Source organism: Bubalus kerabau, chromosome 3, assembly GCF_029407905.1.
Source record: "Bubalus kerabau isolate K-KA32 ecotype Philippines breed swamp buffalo chromosome 3, PCC_UOA_SB_1v2, whole genome shotgun sequence".
Classification (NCBI taxonomy): Eukaryota; Metazoa; Chordata; class Mammalia; order Artiodactyla; family Bovidae; genus Bubalus; species Bubalus kerabau.
The window spans coordinates 151459045-151474757 of record NC_073626.1 but is presented as its reverse complement, the minus strand read 5'-3'; the positions used below and the strand labels follow the sequence as shown (position 1 = coordinate 151474757).

The following is a 15713-nucleotide window of genomic DNA, read 5'->3' as shown; positions in this document are numbered from 1 at the left end:
ATTACAAGAGATTTCAGGTTTCCGTGAATCCTCCATAGTGGTTAGGATTTTTTCTTTTAAAAAATGTCCCTTTAAATATAATCTTTCTATGACATGACAATTTTTTTTTCTCAGTGATTTTTTACATTAAGGTTATTTTTTCAATGCAAATATTTTGTTTTAATAGGCTGTCCTCTATTGTTCACTTCTAGGCAAGCAAAAAAAAAAAAAAAATGATGGACAAGACTGTCATTTGATCTCATAAAGCACACATAATGGCCTTGGTCAGTTTAAAAATTAGCTCAGCTTCCAAAAATATTTAATACTCCTTGGGAATCATTTTAATATTTGTGGAGACTTGGTTCAGTCAATGAGAATGAGTATTCTTTTCCTTTTCACTTTTACCATTTGTTAATGGAAGTATTACTTTAATTTGTCTTTTGTAGAATAAGCTCTATATGTAACACAAAATTCTCTTTTTTAAGGTTTCACAATCACACCGTATAACTACTAAAGTTAGTTCTGAACTAACTAGTTCTGAAACCACATCATGTTGCTACACACCAGTTATATGCTCATGTGTGCGTACATGCTAAATCGCTGTAGTCCTGTCTGACTCTGTACAATCCCATGGACTTCAGCGTGCCAGGCTCCTTTGTCCATAAGATTCTTCAGGCAAGAATACTGGAGTGGGTTGCCATGCCCTCCTCCAGGGGATCTTCCCAACCCAGGGATTGAACCCATGTCTGTTACCTCTAACCTGCATTGGCAGGCAGCTTCTTTACCACTAGAGCCACCTGGAAAGCCCTTATATGCTCAGACCGAGTTCTTACTGGCCAAAGTTCTAAAATGCTGTGCTATTATATATGCCAGGAATCTGTATCATGTAAGACTCTCATTGGCCAAGGTTATAGAATTAGACAAGATTTCTTCAACCGAAAATTCTAGATTCACATAAAATTCTAACAAGCCAAAATTCAGAATCACAAAATCCAATAAACCAACCTTCCCAAACCACATGAGATTCTTTTGATAAAGCATTCAGAATTATATAAGACTCCTATCAGAGAACAACGTTTCAGACTCATGCAGGATTCCTATAAGCCAAGGTGCATGGAGACCAAGATTCCAGAATTACCCTAAATTTCTTATGGGCTAGGCTTCCAGAAGCAGCCAATATTCTTGTAAGCAAGTTTCTGAAAAACCCAGTGTTAATGCAGTAATATTCTGATATCCAGGTTCCTGGATATCAAGCGTATTTCATTCATGCCAAGTTGTAAAACATAATTCTTGCCTTTAAGTATGTTCTACTCTGATAACACTAAGACACCAGATAATTGAGAGACTTGCATGATGTTTTATATTTATGCTTATGAGGCTCAAGTGTCATGTAGCACCATTTGCCGATTCATTTAACCAATTTTAATGGCACACATTCATAGGATTTAGGTATGGGAAAAAAAGAGAACATTTCCTACTCAAGGAACTTCAATTATATTGAGGGGAACACAGAAGTAAACAGAAATCTAAGTTCACAATTCCTTTTCTCACTTTGATGAGACATGCTATCTTTGCCACTGGGTTATCTGCTTTATCTCATGTCCTCATCTTTATGAATCCCTCAATCCCAAGTTCGGTTTAGCTTACCCCTGTGGTTCTTCTGGAAGACTCTTGGATTTGTTCCTTACGGATATGGGTCTGTGTATTTCTCTATCACCCTTTAAGCCCATTAGGAATGGATAATGGAGGTATTTCCTTCTTACTTCTTTGAAGTTCTTGGTCATATATCATTTTCCAAACTAGGACTTTTCTAACTACCATAATGAAAACTGCTGTCCTGTCCCTTTTGTAGCCCTTCATCCCCTGCTCCACTTTTCCCTTTTTCCATAGCACTTACCACTTTCTATCATACCATAAAGTTTTATTTTTTATGTTTACTATGTATTACCTGGGGCTTCTCTGGTGGCTCAGACAGTAAAGAATCCACCTGTAAGGTAAGAGACACAGGTTCAATCCCTGGGTTGGGAAGATCTCCTGGAGAAGGGAATGGCTACCCACTCCTGTATTCTTGCCTGGAGAATTCCATGGACAGAAGAGCCTGGGGTGCTACAGTCCATGGGGTTGCAGAGTCGGACATGACTGAGCGACTAACTCATTTCGCTTTCATTTATTACCTGCCTCACTCTCTAGGTCATGAAGGAAGTCATCTTAACATGTTTGGGCCACTAATCTCTAAAGCAACACTAAGACAGTGCCTGGAATATCTAGCACTCAAAAAATATCTTTCAAACAATAAGTGTGAAAATCACAATATTATTTATTAAGTTGGAGTATTTAAGGACAAGAGAAGTTTTTGGATTCTGTATTGACTTACTTGTTCTATATATTCAGTCTTCCTTATGAATATAGTCTTTTTGTACTAAAAATCATTTTTTCCCATGGAATCAATTTTTTGGGTAATTTCCATGAAAGGATACACATTTATTTAAAACAGGGATTTGTCTCCTATTTTCTTTAGATTCTGCAAAGTACCTAGCATGGGACCATCAGCTCCTAAATATCAGCTGAGAAAGAGCTTGTTTGATAAATCATACTTCTATTGGTCTTAAATATGCTAAATTTTAATCATTAGATTATTTAAATTAGAAAAATTAATAAATTAGTACTGTCTCATGGCCAAAATGCTTTGAAATGGCTTTCTGAAAATTGACTATAATTACTATAATGTGCACTTTAAAAATTAGTAAGAGAAATAATAATTATACTTTTACCTAGTACTCTTAAATTTGTTATTCTAAATATATTTAGCTCTCTGGGGTATACACCTAGAAATGGAATTAGTGGGTCATAAAGTAGACATACATTTAACTTTACTAGATATTGCCAAACTGTCTTCAAAAGTGTTCAAATCAATTTACACGCCCACCAGCAGTGCATCAGAGTTTCGGTTGTTCTATCATTATAGCTTTCAACATCTGGAGAGCTTTTTATTGCCAACATGGTTTTTCAAGGGTAATGAGACTATGACTTAAAGAACTGAACTAGCAATTATTTTTCATGGTAATAGTGGAATATTATGGTGCCATTGGTTTAGAAATTTTTTGTTTATGACACATTTTAGAACCGATTAGTGAACATTATGGAAAAGGGTTTTGGGGTGAGCATATATTTTAAAAATGTGACATGCAACCATGGCTGCATGTGATGATTATGTTTGTTAGATAAATGAGTTGTAAGGGGATATATTACTTAGAAGGGAGAAGATATTTCATACAGGGTTTTAATAGATTAACAGGCAACTGTGAAGTGAAAAACAATGAAGTGAAAAGCTGTGTAGTAAAATCTCTATCTTAGAAGTATATCAACAAGTCAAAGTATGACATGTCTGTGACAACACATACCAAACTGCACTATTATGACAAAAGAATGAACAGTTAAGATGCTTCCAAAACTGTATCTTTCACACAAATTCCTTGCTCGTTGATTCTCACCATAATTACTAGGTTACTTCTTTTTCTCCAATCCCGATCTTACACGTCCTTTCTGGTCCATTTAAAATTCTGTCCTCTTTTACAGGGACTTCCTAGGTGGCTCAGTGGCAAAGAATCTGCTTGTCAGTGCAAGAGATGCAGGAGATGGGGGTTCATTCCCTGGGTCGGGAAGATCCCCTGGAGAAGGAAATGGCAGCCTGCTCAAGTATTCCTGCCTGGAGAGTTCCACAGACAGAGGAGCCTTGCAGGCTATAGTCCTTGGGGTCACAAAGAGTTGGATGTTACTGAGCATCCCTTTTACAATGATTCCATAACTTTTCTAGCACACAAAGCCACAAAGCTCTTCCTCTGTGCTTGTGATTGGTCTGTTCCTATTTTCTATTTTTTCCTGATTCAGTCTTGGAATGTTGTACTCTTCTGAGAACTTGTCTATTTCTTCCAGGTTGTCCATTTTATTGGTGTATAGTAGTCTCTTATGATCCTTTGTATTTCTGTGGTGTCAGAACTTTTCCTTTTTCATTTCTAATTTTGTTGATTTGAGTCTTTTTTCTCTTAATTGTCTGGCTAATGGTTTATCTATTTTGTTTATATTCACAAAGAACCAGCTTTTAGCTTTATTATTCTTTGCTACAGTGTTCTTCATTTCTTTTTCATTTATTTATTCTCCAGTCTTTATGATTTCTTTCCTTCTACTAACTTTGGGTTTTTTTCAAAGCTGTTTCTCTGAATTGCCATGATACCAAAACAAAAAATAATCACCATGATACCAACAAGCAAGGAGAACCAAGCAGTCCACCCTAAAGGAAATCAGTCCTGAATATTCTTTAGAAGGACTGAGGCTGAAGCTGAAACTCCAATACTTTGGCCACCTGATGCGAAGAGCTGATTCATTTGAAAAGACCCTGATGCTGGGAAAGATTCAGGGCAGGAAGAGAAGGGGATGACAGAGGATAAGATAGTTGGATGGCATCAGCAACTCAATGGACATGAGTTTGGGTGAACTCTGGGAGTTGGTGATGGACAGGGAGGCCTGGGGTTCTGTGATTCATGGGGCCACAAAGAGTCAGGCACGGCTGAGTGACTGAACTGAACTGATACCGTAATGCCTGATGTTATATATGGCCTCTGGCTGGTCTTCAGTTGTTTATATGCAATTATTCTGATACAGACCAATTAAAAAAGCATATGATATGCTTCTCATATAAAGTATTAAATTCCAATAATGTGCCAATCCCTTTGAACACATTATTTTATTCAATAATTCAGAGTTATGAATCTCCCTTTCACAGCTGAGGAAAGAGGCCCAGTTAGGTTTAGTTACAGTCTAAGAACATACAGCTGGTAAGTGGTGGAGCAGAAATTCAGTCCCTAAACTTCTGAACTAATTAGTTTGTAATTCAGCTTAACAATTTCAAGGTATCAGAAATGGAGAGAAAAATTAAACATAGAATTAAGCATTTTAAACAGACTATGTATTGTTCTAGGTGTGCATGAAAGAGATAGCATTAGAAACAAGAATTTTAATTTTCAGAATTATTTCAAATTCCATCAGTTCATAGTTAAATGATGTATATGTGTGAACACAAACATTCCTACAGTTGAAGAAGACATCATAATTTTATTCACTATCTATTTGGTCTATTATTAGAGCGTACAGTGTCACATTTGTGAGATATATGCTCATGTGTTTTTAAAATACTTCACTGTTTGACAATTTGAGTTTATTGTGTATGTTTTTAAATATATTGTTCCAATTAACCTATTTTAGAAGTACAGATTGTAATAATAAAATATCTGTCTTGGCCAATCATTACCCTCATTTTATTAGACAAAGTTAGGAATAATCAAATACCATGGTGAATCTTAAAGGTTACATCAAAGAACATTATATCAATTCCATATTACACAATGCATGTCTTGTTTAAATTAAATTTATTTATAGTCAGATTCTGCCTGTGGGCATGTTTCTTCCAAATAATTCCACTCCCTCCATCAAGTCTATCCTCAAATATTAACTTCTCAAGGAGGCTTAACCTAACCATGCTATTTAATACTGCAACCTGAAATCCCCATTCTTTATCTTCTTTATCCTATTTTACATAGTACTTATTTTCTAATACACTATATAGTTTACTTATTTTTATTCTTTATTGCTCTCTCTTCTCATTCACTTGTAAGCTCCATGAAGGCAAACTCTTTGCATGTTTTGTTCACTAATGTATCCCAGGTACCTAGAACTAGGCCTAGTATGTAACTGCTACATAGTAAATATTCATTGAACTCATACCTATATGAACAAATAATTAAAATTATAACACTAAAACTCATATAAAAACCAGGAATTACCTCCTAAAAATTCTGAATTCTGAGCTTATCAGCTGAGAACATTCAGTTTCAGAAATCCCTAAATTCATAATATAAATATTTTATTTGGTTTATGTCTTGGTTAACAAATATAAAGTTTTAGGCTTTTCATCTTTGGCACATTTATAGCCATTTTGAGTACATCTTTCCTTTAACTTTAGATTTTTTAAATTAGCTCTCTGTTCATCTATTTATTATGTATTTTAACAAAAATTATTCTAGTCATTTTTTGCTTGCTTATGAATCCTTAGTTAGAAGTTACATTACATATTTGTCTTCATCTTTCCAATCACCTGAAAGTTGATACAAACTGCTTTCTTTCACTACTGGAGATACTACCAGCCTGTGGGAAAACATATTTACAAGACAAATGGGCAAGCCATGAAAGAAAATTATGAGAATTAGTGTTGAGAAGTTCTCACTTCATAAAATTTTCACTTGATATTCAGTCAAGCAGAATCATCCTCAGGACTTATGAATTTCTTGGCTGATCTTCCTGGATGCATGAAATGAACCTGTATTTTATCTAATGTCTCCACAAGCAGGAACATTTAGAGTTTAACAGAAGACTGGATAAGGACACAAAATGAAATGTTGCATTGCATGATATTAGATATAAAATCCTTATTTCTTTTTGAAAACTGCTAAAAGGAATTATTTTGTTTACTGTTCTCCAAGCTTTGAAGATTGTTACCTCAATATTCTAAATCTTGTCACTCCTTCAATAATCAGCAACTTCGGAGAACTGGAGAGTTAGCAGTAATTGAGAGGTAAGCTAGTACTAATCCATTTGAACTCAGTTCAGTTCAGTTGAGTCGCTCAGTTGTGGCTGACTCTTTGCGACCCCATGGACTGCAGCAGGCCAGGCCTCCCTGTCCATCACCAACTCCCGGAGCTAACTCAATCTCATGTCCATAAAGTCGGTGATGCCATCCAACCATCTCATACTCTGTCGTCCCCTTCTCCTCTCACCTTCAATCTTTCCCAGCATCAGGGTCTTTTCAAAGGAGTCAGTTCTTCACATCTGGATTGGATGCAAAGGACTGGAGTTTCAGCTTCAGCATCAGTCCTTCCAATGAATATTCAGGACTGATTTCCTTTAGGATGGTCTGGTTGGATCTCCTTCTAGTCCAAGGGACTCTCAAGAGTCTTCTCCAACACCACAGTTCAAAAACATCAATTCTTTGGTGCTCAGCTTTCTTTATAGTCCAACTCTCACATCCAGACAGGACTACTGGAAAAACCATAGCTTTGACTAGATGGACTTTTGTTGGAAAAGTAATGTCTCTGCTTTTTAATATGCTCTCTAGGTTGGTCATAGCTTTTCTTCCAAGGTGCAAGCATCTTTTAATTTCATGGGTAGGCAGTCTTTAACCTTAACATTACTAGATTATTCTGAAAGCTTTGAATTCTGCAAGCTTCTACAGCATTTTCCTGCAATGTTGAGCATTTACAGTTCAAATTATAAAATGTCTACTGTGATGGTAAATAAATGCAATGTCATACATGAAATGATTTCTAAAAATGTATATTATTTTAAAAATTTATTTTGTTAATAGCCAAAATTCACATTCTGAAAATTTATGAAATTCATACTTATTTTCTCTGCTATTTAGGGGAGAGTACTCTTGGGTGATTGCCACCAAGATATACATGTGAAATGTTAGTACCTCTCATTCCTTTTCCTCTAGTCCTTTTACCAGGGGTACATTACAAATGGGAGGAGAGGATTAATTGGGGATATTGGGCTTCAGAGGTGATGCTAGTGAAAAAGAACCCACCTACCAATTTAGGAGACATAAGAGACACAGGTTCAATCCTTGGGTCAGGAAGATCCCCTGAAGGGCATGGCAACACACTCCAGTATTCTTGCCTGGAGAATCCCATGGACAGAGGAGCCTGGCAGGCTACAGTCCACTGGGTCACAAAGAGTTGGACATGACTGAAGAGACTTAGCACGCACACATATGGGTTATTTAGTTAACAGCAGCTTAAATAAAACAGCTTGTCAGAACTACATACACTTTGAATACCCAGAATACATTCAATGGTATATCTAAACGTGTTTTAAGGTCCTAAATCCTCCTATTGATTGGAACCAAAGAATATAATGCTGCTGCTGCTAAGTCACTTCAGTCGTGTCTGACTCTGTGCAACCCCATAGACGGAAGCCCACCAGGCTCCCCCGTCCCTGGGATTCTCCAGGCAAGAACACTGGAGCGGGTTGCCATTTCCTTCTCCAATGCATGAAAGTGAAAAGTGAAAGTGAAGTCGCTCAGTCGTGTCTGACTCTTAGCAACCCCATGGACTGAAGCCTGCCAGGCTCCTCCATCCATGGGATTTTCCAGGCAAAAGAGTACTGGTGTGGGGTGCCATTGCCTTCTCTGAAAACATAATGATGGATATCAAATCCCTTGTGTGAAAAGAAAGGGAAACTGGAATGGACAGTGGGGGCACGTCTATGTTTCTTCCTTATCATCAGATTTCTAAGCTATAAAAGATACTAGATAAAAGATTCATTAGCTTTTAAATTAAAAGGAAGTATTCTACATGATCAATACCTAAAATGAATATTCTTTCTTGACAGTGCCATCAAGTTTGTTAAAAAGAGTTCATGTGGAAAGGATTCTAGATGGCAGTGTTAGAAATTATATTAATATTTTATTTATACTACTTTTTTCCATAATTTTGTGGTTTTTTTCCTCTTTTGTTTCTAATAGCAATGTATAATTAAAGAAATAAGATTTAATTATATTTAATATTCTGGGAGAATTAACTCAAGATTTTTTTCTAGACATTGTTCATCTACTGTGACTTATTTTTCAAATGGAGTGTGACAATATGCTCTTTACAAAGGTAGCCATTGTGAATATCTGGGCCAACAAATGTGTCTGAGAGAAATTTTTACATCCCTAAGGCCACTAACCCTTTTCTTAAACCTCCACATTCTTACAGTTTTTTCTTTCCTCCCCTAATCTTTATGCTTTGCCTACCCCTTTAAGAAAGCCTTCCTCAGCGATCAATGCAAAGAAATAGAGGAAAACAACAGAATGGGAAAGACTAGAGATCTCTTCAAGAAAATTAGAGATACCAAGGGAACATTTCATGCAAAGATGGGCTCAATAAAGCACAGAAATGGTATGGACCTAACAGAAACAGAAGATATTAAGAAGAGGTGGCAAGAATACACAAAGGAACTGTACAAAAAAGATCTTCACGACCCAGATAATAACAATGGTGTGATCACTCACCTAGAGCCAGACATCCTGGAATGTGAAGTCAAGTGGGCCTTAGAAAGCATCATTACGAACAAAGCTAGTGAAGGTGATGGAATTCCAGTTGAGCTATTCCAAATCCTGAAAGATGATGCTGTGAAAGTGCTGCACTCAATATGCCAGCAAATTTGGAAAACTCAGCAGTGGCCACAGGACTGGAAAAGGTCAGTTTTCATTCCAATCCCAAAGAAAGGCAATGCCAAAGAATGCTCCAACTACCGCACAGTTGCACTCATCTCACATGCTAGTAAAGTAATGCTCAAAATTCTCCAAGCCAGTCTTCAGCAGTAAGTGAACCGTGAACTTTCAGATGTTCAAGCTGGTTTTAGAAAAGGCAGAGGAACCAGAGATCAAATTGCCAACATCTGCTGGATCATGGAAAAAGCAAGAGAGTTCCAGAAAAACATCTATTTCTGCTTTACTGACTACGCCAAAGTCTTTGGCTGTGTGGATCACAATAAACTGTAGAAAATTCTGAAAGAGATGGGAATACCAAACCATCTGACCTGCCTCTTGAGAAACCTATATGCAGGTCAGGAAGCAACAGTTAGAACTGCACATGGAACAACCGACTGGTTCCAACTAGGAAAAGGAGTTCGTCAAGGCTGTATATTGTCACCCTGTTTATTTAACTTCTATGCAGAGTACATCATGAGAAACGCTGGGCTGGAAGAAGCACAAGCTGGAATCAAGATTGCTGGGAGAAATATCAATAACCTCAGATATGCAGATGACACCACCCTTATGGCAGAAAGTGAAGAGGAACTAAAAAGCTTCTTGATGAAAGTGAAAGAGGAGAGTGAAAAAGTTGGCTTAATGCTCAACATTCAGAAAACTAAGATCATGGCATCTGGGCCCATCACTTCATGGCAAATAGATGGGGAAACAGTGTAAAAAGTGTCAGACTTTACTTTTTTGGGCTCCAATATCACTGCAGATGGTGATTGCAGCCATGAAATTAAAAGACGCTTACTCCTTGGAAGGAAAGTTGTGACTAACTTAGATAGCATATTGAAAAGCACAGATATTACTTTGCCGACAAAGGTCCATCTAGTCAAGGCTATGGTTTTTCCAGTGGTGATGTATGGATGTGAGAGTTGGACTGTGAAGAAAGCTGAGTGCTGAAGAATTGATGCTTTTGTTTTTTTTGTTTTGTTTTGTTTTTGTTTTTTTTTTTTTTTTTTAGAATTGATGCTTTTGAACTGTAGTGTTGGAGAAGACTCTTGAGAGTCCCTTGGACTGCAAGATCCAACCAGTCCATCCTAAAGGAGATCAGTCCTGGGTGTTCATTGGAAGGACTGATGCTGAAGCTGAAACTCCAATACTTTGGCCACCTCATGTGAAGAGTTGACATATTGGAAAAGACCCTGATGCTGGGAGGGATTGGGGGCAGGAGGAGAAGGGGACAACAGAGGATGAGATGGCTGGATGGCATCACCGACTCAATGGACATGAATTTGAGTGAATTCCGGGAGATGGTAATGGACAGAGAGGCCTGGCATGCTGTGATTCATGGGGTCACAAAGAGTCGGACATGACTGAGTGACTGAACTGAACTGAACTGAACCCCTTTCCAAATCTTCCTTCTCCTGTACCCCAAAGGCAGAGAGAGTGCTGTCAAGAAAACAGGAAAACACTTAAGGAATTATGTAAACAAACTTTCCTCTAACAAAGTCCTGTGCTTTCAAGTTAGTTGAGGGCAGATTCCATGGGTTTAACACCATTTTTTCTGTATAATATCTAATAGACTCTTTTTTGCATTGGTGCACAAAATTAATGTTATTTCATTTTGTATATGTTGACAGGAAAAATTGGAATTGAAGATGGGGAGAAAAATATGAAGTTATTGTGGTCACTGTATTACTAAGTATGGGATTTATTTTGAACCCAGCAGAACTAAAGAAATAAAGAAAAGGCAATAGAATACCCAACTTACAGATACCTTCTGCTGAAATGCCTGTAGGCACATAGATGCCATATTAGGAAAAATCAGTAGGTGCGTCAATGACAAGTTTCTCTAGATAGCAAAGACTGATTATAATTTTCTCTAGTTTCATATTTTAATTTGGAGCTGCTCAATAAAATGTATGATTGATTGGCTGATGAGAGAAGGGGAAGTGAAAGCTATGCTATATGCACACAGAACACACAAAGGGGAACTTTGAGAAATTGGCAGTCAGGACTTTCCATTAGAAGGCAAGTGCAATGAAAGAGAAACTTATTTCACAAGGAAAAACCAGAAAGAAAAAAAAGAGCAAGGAAAAATGGACTTGATAAAATAGCACAGAAATGCTAAGATGGACTCAGTGCTATACATATAACCTGGAGAAAAGAAGTAAATGAAAAATAGTGGTGTGTGTTAGGAGGGTTAAGATACTCAAATCAAAAGGGGAAAAGGAAGAACATGGGAGAAAGGTAAAGAAGGATTAGAGGACCAAGAGCTTTAGAAGTAAACAGGGTTTCATTTATAAACCAGTGAGCCAGTCTGACAGGTGAGACAGGCTGAGGCACTTGAAAGATCTCATTCAATGGCTGGCATTACCGAATGCCCAGCTGGGTCTGAACAAGAGTAGTTTTAAACAGGGACATTGTTCTAAGGAAATCTTAAGTTTCGTGTGCCCTCCAATGCAGCCTTATAAATCTTGAACAGCATCAATATTCACCAACCACAGGCAATCAGCATTACTCCAGAATTTGCTGGACACAGCAAGTCCTTGATAGGGAATGTTCTAATTTGGATGGCTGGCCCTCTGCTCAGGATTTACATGTATTGATGACATGCAAATCAGTTTAGTGCAGTCTCATCAACAGCATAAATTAAGTGCATCCTGTTGTGGGGATTATCTTGGAAACAGAGAATGTCACCTTCAGTATGCCTATGGTCTGGAGATGAGCAGTCCGTCTCTGAGTGAGGGAGAGAGAAAAACAGACCAAGATCATCTCCTCACTATTGACTGGCTGCCTGCATGCTTCTTTACGTTAAATGACTGACTACTCAGATAAAATAGCTTGGCTTGGAATAATTTTCTTTTTAACATCCATTCAGAGAGACAAGAGATTCAAAGATAGAATTTTGATCTAGAATCCCTGATACTGCATGTAGGCAAATCATAGGAGAAGACAATGCTCAATTCTAACCTTTGTTTAAAGAGTGCATATTTCATTAACAAATGATACCCATTAGCATTGGACACATGCTTTGTATATGAGTAAGGATGGATTTACAACTTCCTGTTACACATTCTAAGTAAGTTAGTAAATAAAGGGCTAAAGGCTCCAATGAGAAAAATCACAAAATTGTATGACAAATATAAGAAAAAAAAATCCTTTGGTTTAGGAAGTACTACCTGTGACTGATATTTTAAAGAATTTATAAACCATGCCTGGAAACAGCTGATTAAAGGAAATCCACATACAGTTCACTCTACAGAGCAAAGACATTTTCCATTGAGTTTGCAATTGCTGTCAATACATGTTATCCAGCCAGCTTATTGGACACCATCAATGAAAAATAATCTTTAAAGTCTGGATTTAATAACAGACAAAAGAAAATGAAGAGAGTATTCCTGAGGCCTAACGACACGTGGGCTAGTCAAGTGTGTACCTGTGTGAAGTAGATGAATGTGGCGTCTACCATGCCGGGGGTTGAAGACACGTGCTTACAGTGAAGGGTAAGGACAAGTCAATGGTGTTTGGTGGAGAGTTGGGAGTTGTGTGCAGCTGATGGAAGCTGTGACCTCGGTAATGTATGGCGTACTGAACGGAAATGGCATAAACAGAATGGCATCTCTACCAAGGACAGAGGAACATCAAGCATATTGCAATGAGGGTATATGGGGAGCAGAGAATAGAAGTGGAGGTCAGAGATAAAAGGGCAAGTTTAAAATAATGTGAACCAAGAATGGGGACTTTCATGTTCTGATGATCAGGTGCCCCCCAAAACGAAGACTATGAAGAACCCAGTTCTTTGCACCTGTGTTTCACACAACACCAGCAACAATAAAAGCAGTAACAACAAAAGGTTATGAAGAAATACTGACCACAGAAGACTGAAAAAACAAACGCTAGTTTTCATCAAATGCAAAGGTATTTTGTCTCTTATGCCAATGAAGCCAATGGAGTCCCAAAAAAGAGGTTGAGGGGTCAAACTATGCATGGATTTGAATTTGTGCTAGGAACAAGTACAATGCATTATCACAATGTCGTTGCTGCTTTTCAGCATGTTGCTGCTAAGTCATGTCCAACTCTTTATAACTCCATGGACTGTGGCCCACCAGACTCCTCTGTCCATAGGATTTCCCAGGCAAGAATACTGGAGTGGGTTGCCAAGTTCTTCTCCAGGGGATCCTCCCGACCCAGGGGATTGAACTTGCATCTCCTGCATGAAAGGCAGATTCTTTAAAACTGAGCCACCAGGGAAGCCCTAATATCTTCTATAATTAAAGATTATATCAAAATTAGAAATTCATTTTTTAAAGAACATGATTTTATTGTTTAGTTTTTATTCATATTTCCTTTCCTATTTTCCCTTCTTTATTAGCTATTAATACAATCAGTAATGACAGGTAACACCCAGAAGAAAGAAAATTGCTCCAATCAAAGACATTTTAAGATGAGCTTCCATTTCACACTGACTGTTAAGAGTCAAATGAAGATACAAAGGGGATGCCAAGATTGGATTTATGACATATACTTTAAATAAAATCTACAAATATTGCTCATAAAATCATAGTGGTGTCATCAGCATTCTTGCTGTCACCTACTGGAAGTTTTGTTCTTGATGCTTATAAACTGAAAGCCACAGAAAAACGCTTTCTCTTTCAAGTGCAAAGCAACTATAAGATGAATAAGAAACCTGCTTATGTCAGATGAAAGTGGAACACTGCTTTAGCTTTCAGAGTTTTATCTTGATTAAAGGCCAAAACCTCTGTCAGGGAGCTGGGGAGCACAGTTGGCACCCACACCAGATATGCTCACATGCATGTTAATATGAACATGGTCTGTAGAGCCTGGGACTGATTTCAGAGCTCAAGAGTCCAAGGCCCACTGCTGATTTAGTTTGAGAGAGATCAAGAGATTCCACTATGAGCTAGAGAACTATTCTGGGAATGGGGATGGCAGGTGGTGGGTGTGGGGGTCCTTAATCCTAAACTGGCTGCAGACAGCCTCCAAAGGAGGAGTATTTGCAGATTATCTGATTAATCTGTTGACTGGATTGTTTCAAAATTTTCCAATGTTGATGAGAAGTGATGTTATTTTCTTAATATTTCTATTTAGGCAAATGCAAATAATAACAGTAACAGCTAATATTTGTTGAAAGTGAAGTCGCTTAGTCGTGTCCAACTCTTTGTGACCCCATGGACTGTAGCCTACCAGGTTCCTCCGTCCATGGGATTTTCCAGGCAAGAGTACTGGAGTGGGGTGCTATCGCCTTCTCCAGGGGATCTTCCCGAGTATTTGGCTACACTACAGTGAGCACTTTATACATATTAATGAGGCTGTATAAAGAAAGTCTTTTATTATTTCCATTTTATAAGGGGGCAAGCTGAGACACAAAAGTCTAGATGACGGCCTCAAGGACAAACTGCTAGTAAACTGAGAAACTTCATGAACCAGACAATCCAGCACGAGTTTTGCCATGAGCCTAAATTTTTCTGCATATGTTTTGAATTCTTGATCGGAGTAACCCATTCCTTTCACTGTTGGGAAATGAGGAATTCTTGAAACAGTTCGAAGAAAGCACTAGTAAACCCAATCACTCTCCTCGCTTAGTTCAGCTGTCCAACAAACACACAGGCATTCAACATCCCTTCATCTGAATTTTATGCAAAACCAAAAATACAGAAGTACAGGATATGCCAACATAGAGTATACCATCACATCTCCTCTGTTCTCCATTTTAAGCCTCACTTCCTCTGAAAAGAGAACTTGTAAAACCATTGGGTCTCTGTGTCAGTCTTCCTTACTCAATCCTCATGCCTCCCTTTACCACCATGGTCAAAAGAAACAGTCCTGGAAAAGTTAAAAAGAAAAGAATTGCTGTTTCCTAGACATCTGGGCTATTTTGCATTTCTTCCCTGGAATTAATGTGATGCTAAGCATTACCTGTTTATCATCTCTGTCTTCTGTCCAATTGATCATCATCTATGATCTCATAGGAAACTGTTATTAAAAAGTTTTAATTTGAGAGTATAAAGAGATGCAGCACAAATAGGAAAGCCTGGAAATTAAACCAAATGATATTTCTGGTTTGAATTTTAAAAATGAAATTATAGACAAGTAGGCATGGTCTTTATTTGTAATAAAGTCACAGGAAGCAAAACCCTCATCAATCTATTTACCTACAATGAAACTCAAAGATGCCACTTCACTAACTCCTTAAACGTGATGTAGGTACTACATCCATTGGAGAAATTAAAAGAAGTTATCTATTTGCAGATTTTTAAAAATCTCATAATTCTTTAAACAACACTGTTCCTTTGGAACCTTCTAAATAAATGTAAAAAAGGTAAAAGCAGGAGAAATCACACATTTGTCTCATCATTTTTCAGATGAATGATTCAGTTTTCAAAAAGTTTACAGTTGATCCACAAAATAAAATGCT

The 15713-nt window shown here is 37.6% G+C and overlaps 1 protein-coding gene across 1 annotated transcript in view; it reads right to left on the bottom strand.

Moving 5' to 3' along the window:
- Positions 1-1927: 1927 nt before the first annotated feature.
- LOC129647315 (uncharacterized) overlaps positions 1928-15713 on the bottom strand; it is a 148285-nt gene continuing 134499 nt past the window's right edge. Inside the window, exon 5 of the mRNA XM_055574456.1 lies at positions 1928-1966. The gene's annotated coding sequence lies outside the window, so the exon portion shown is untranslated. The remainder of the gene's footprint in view (positions 1967-15713) is intronic.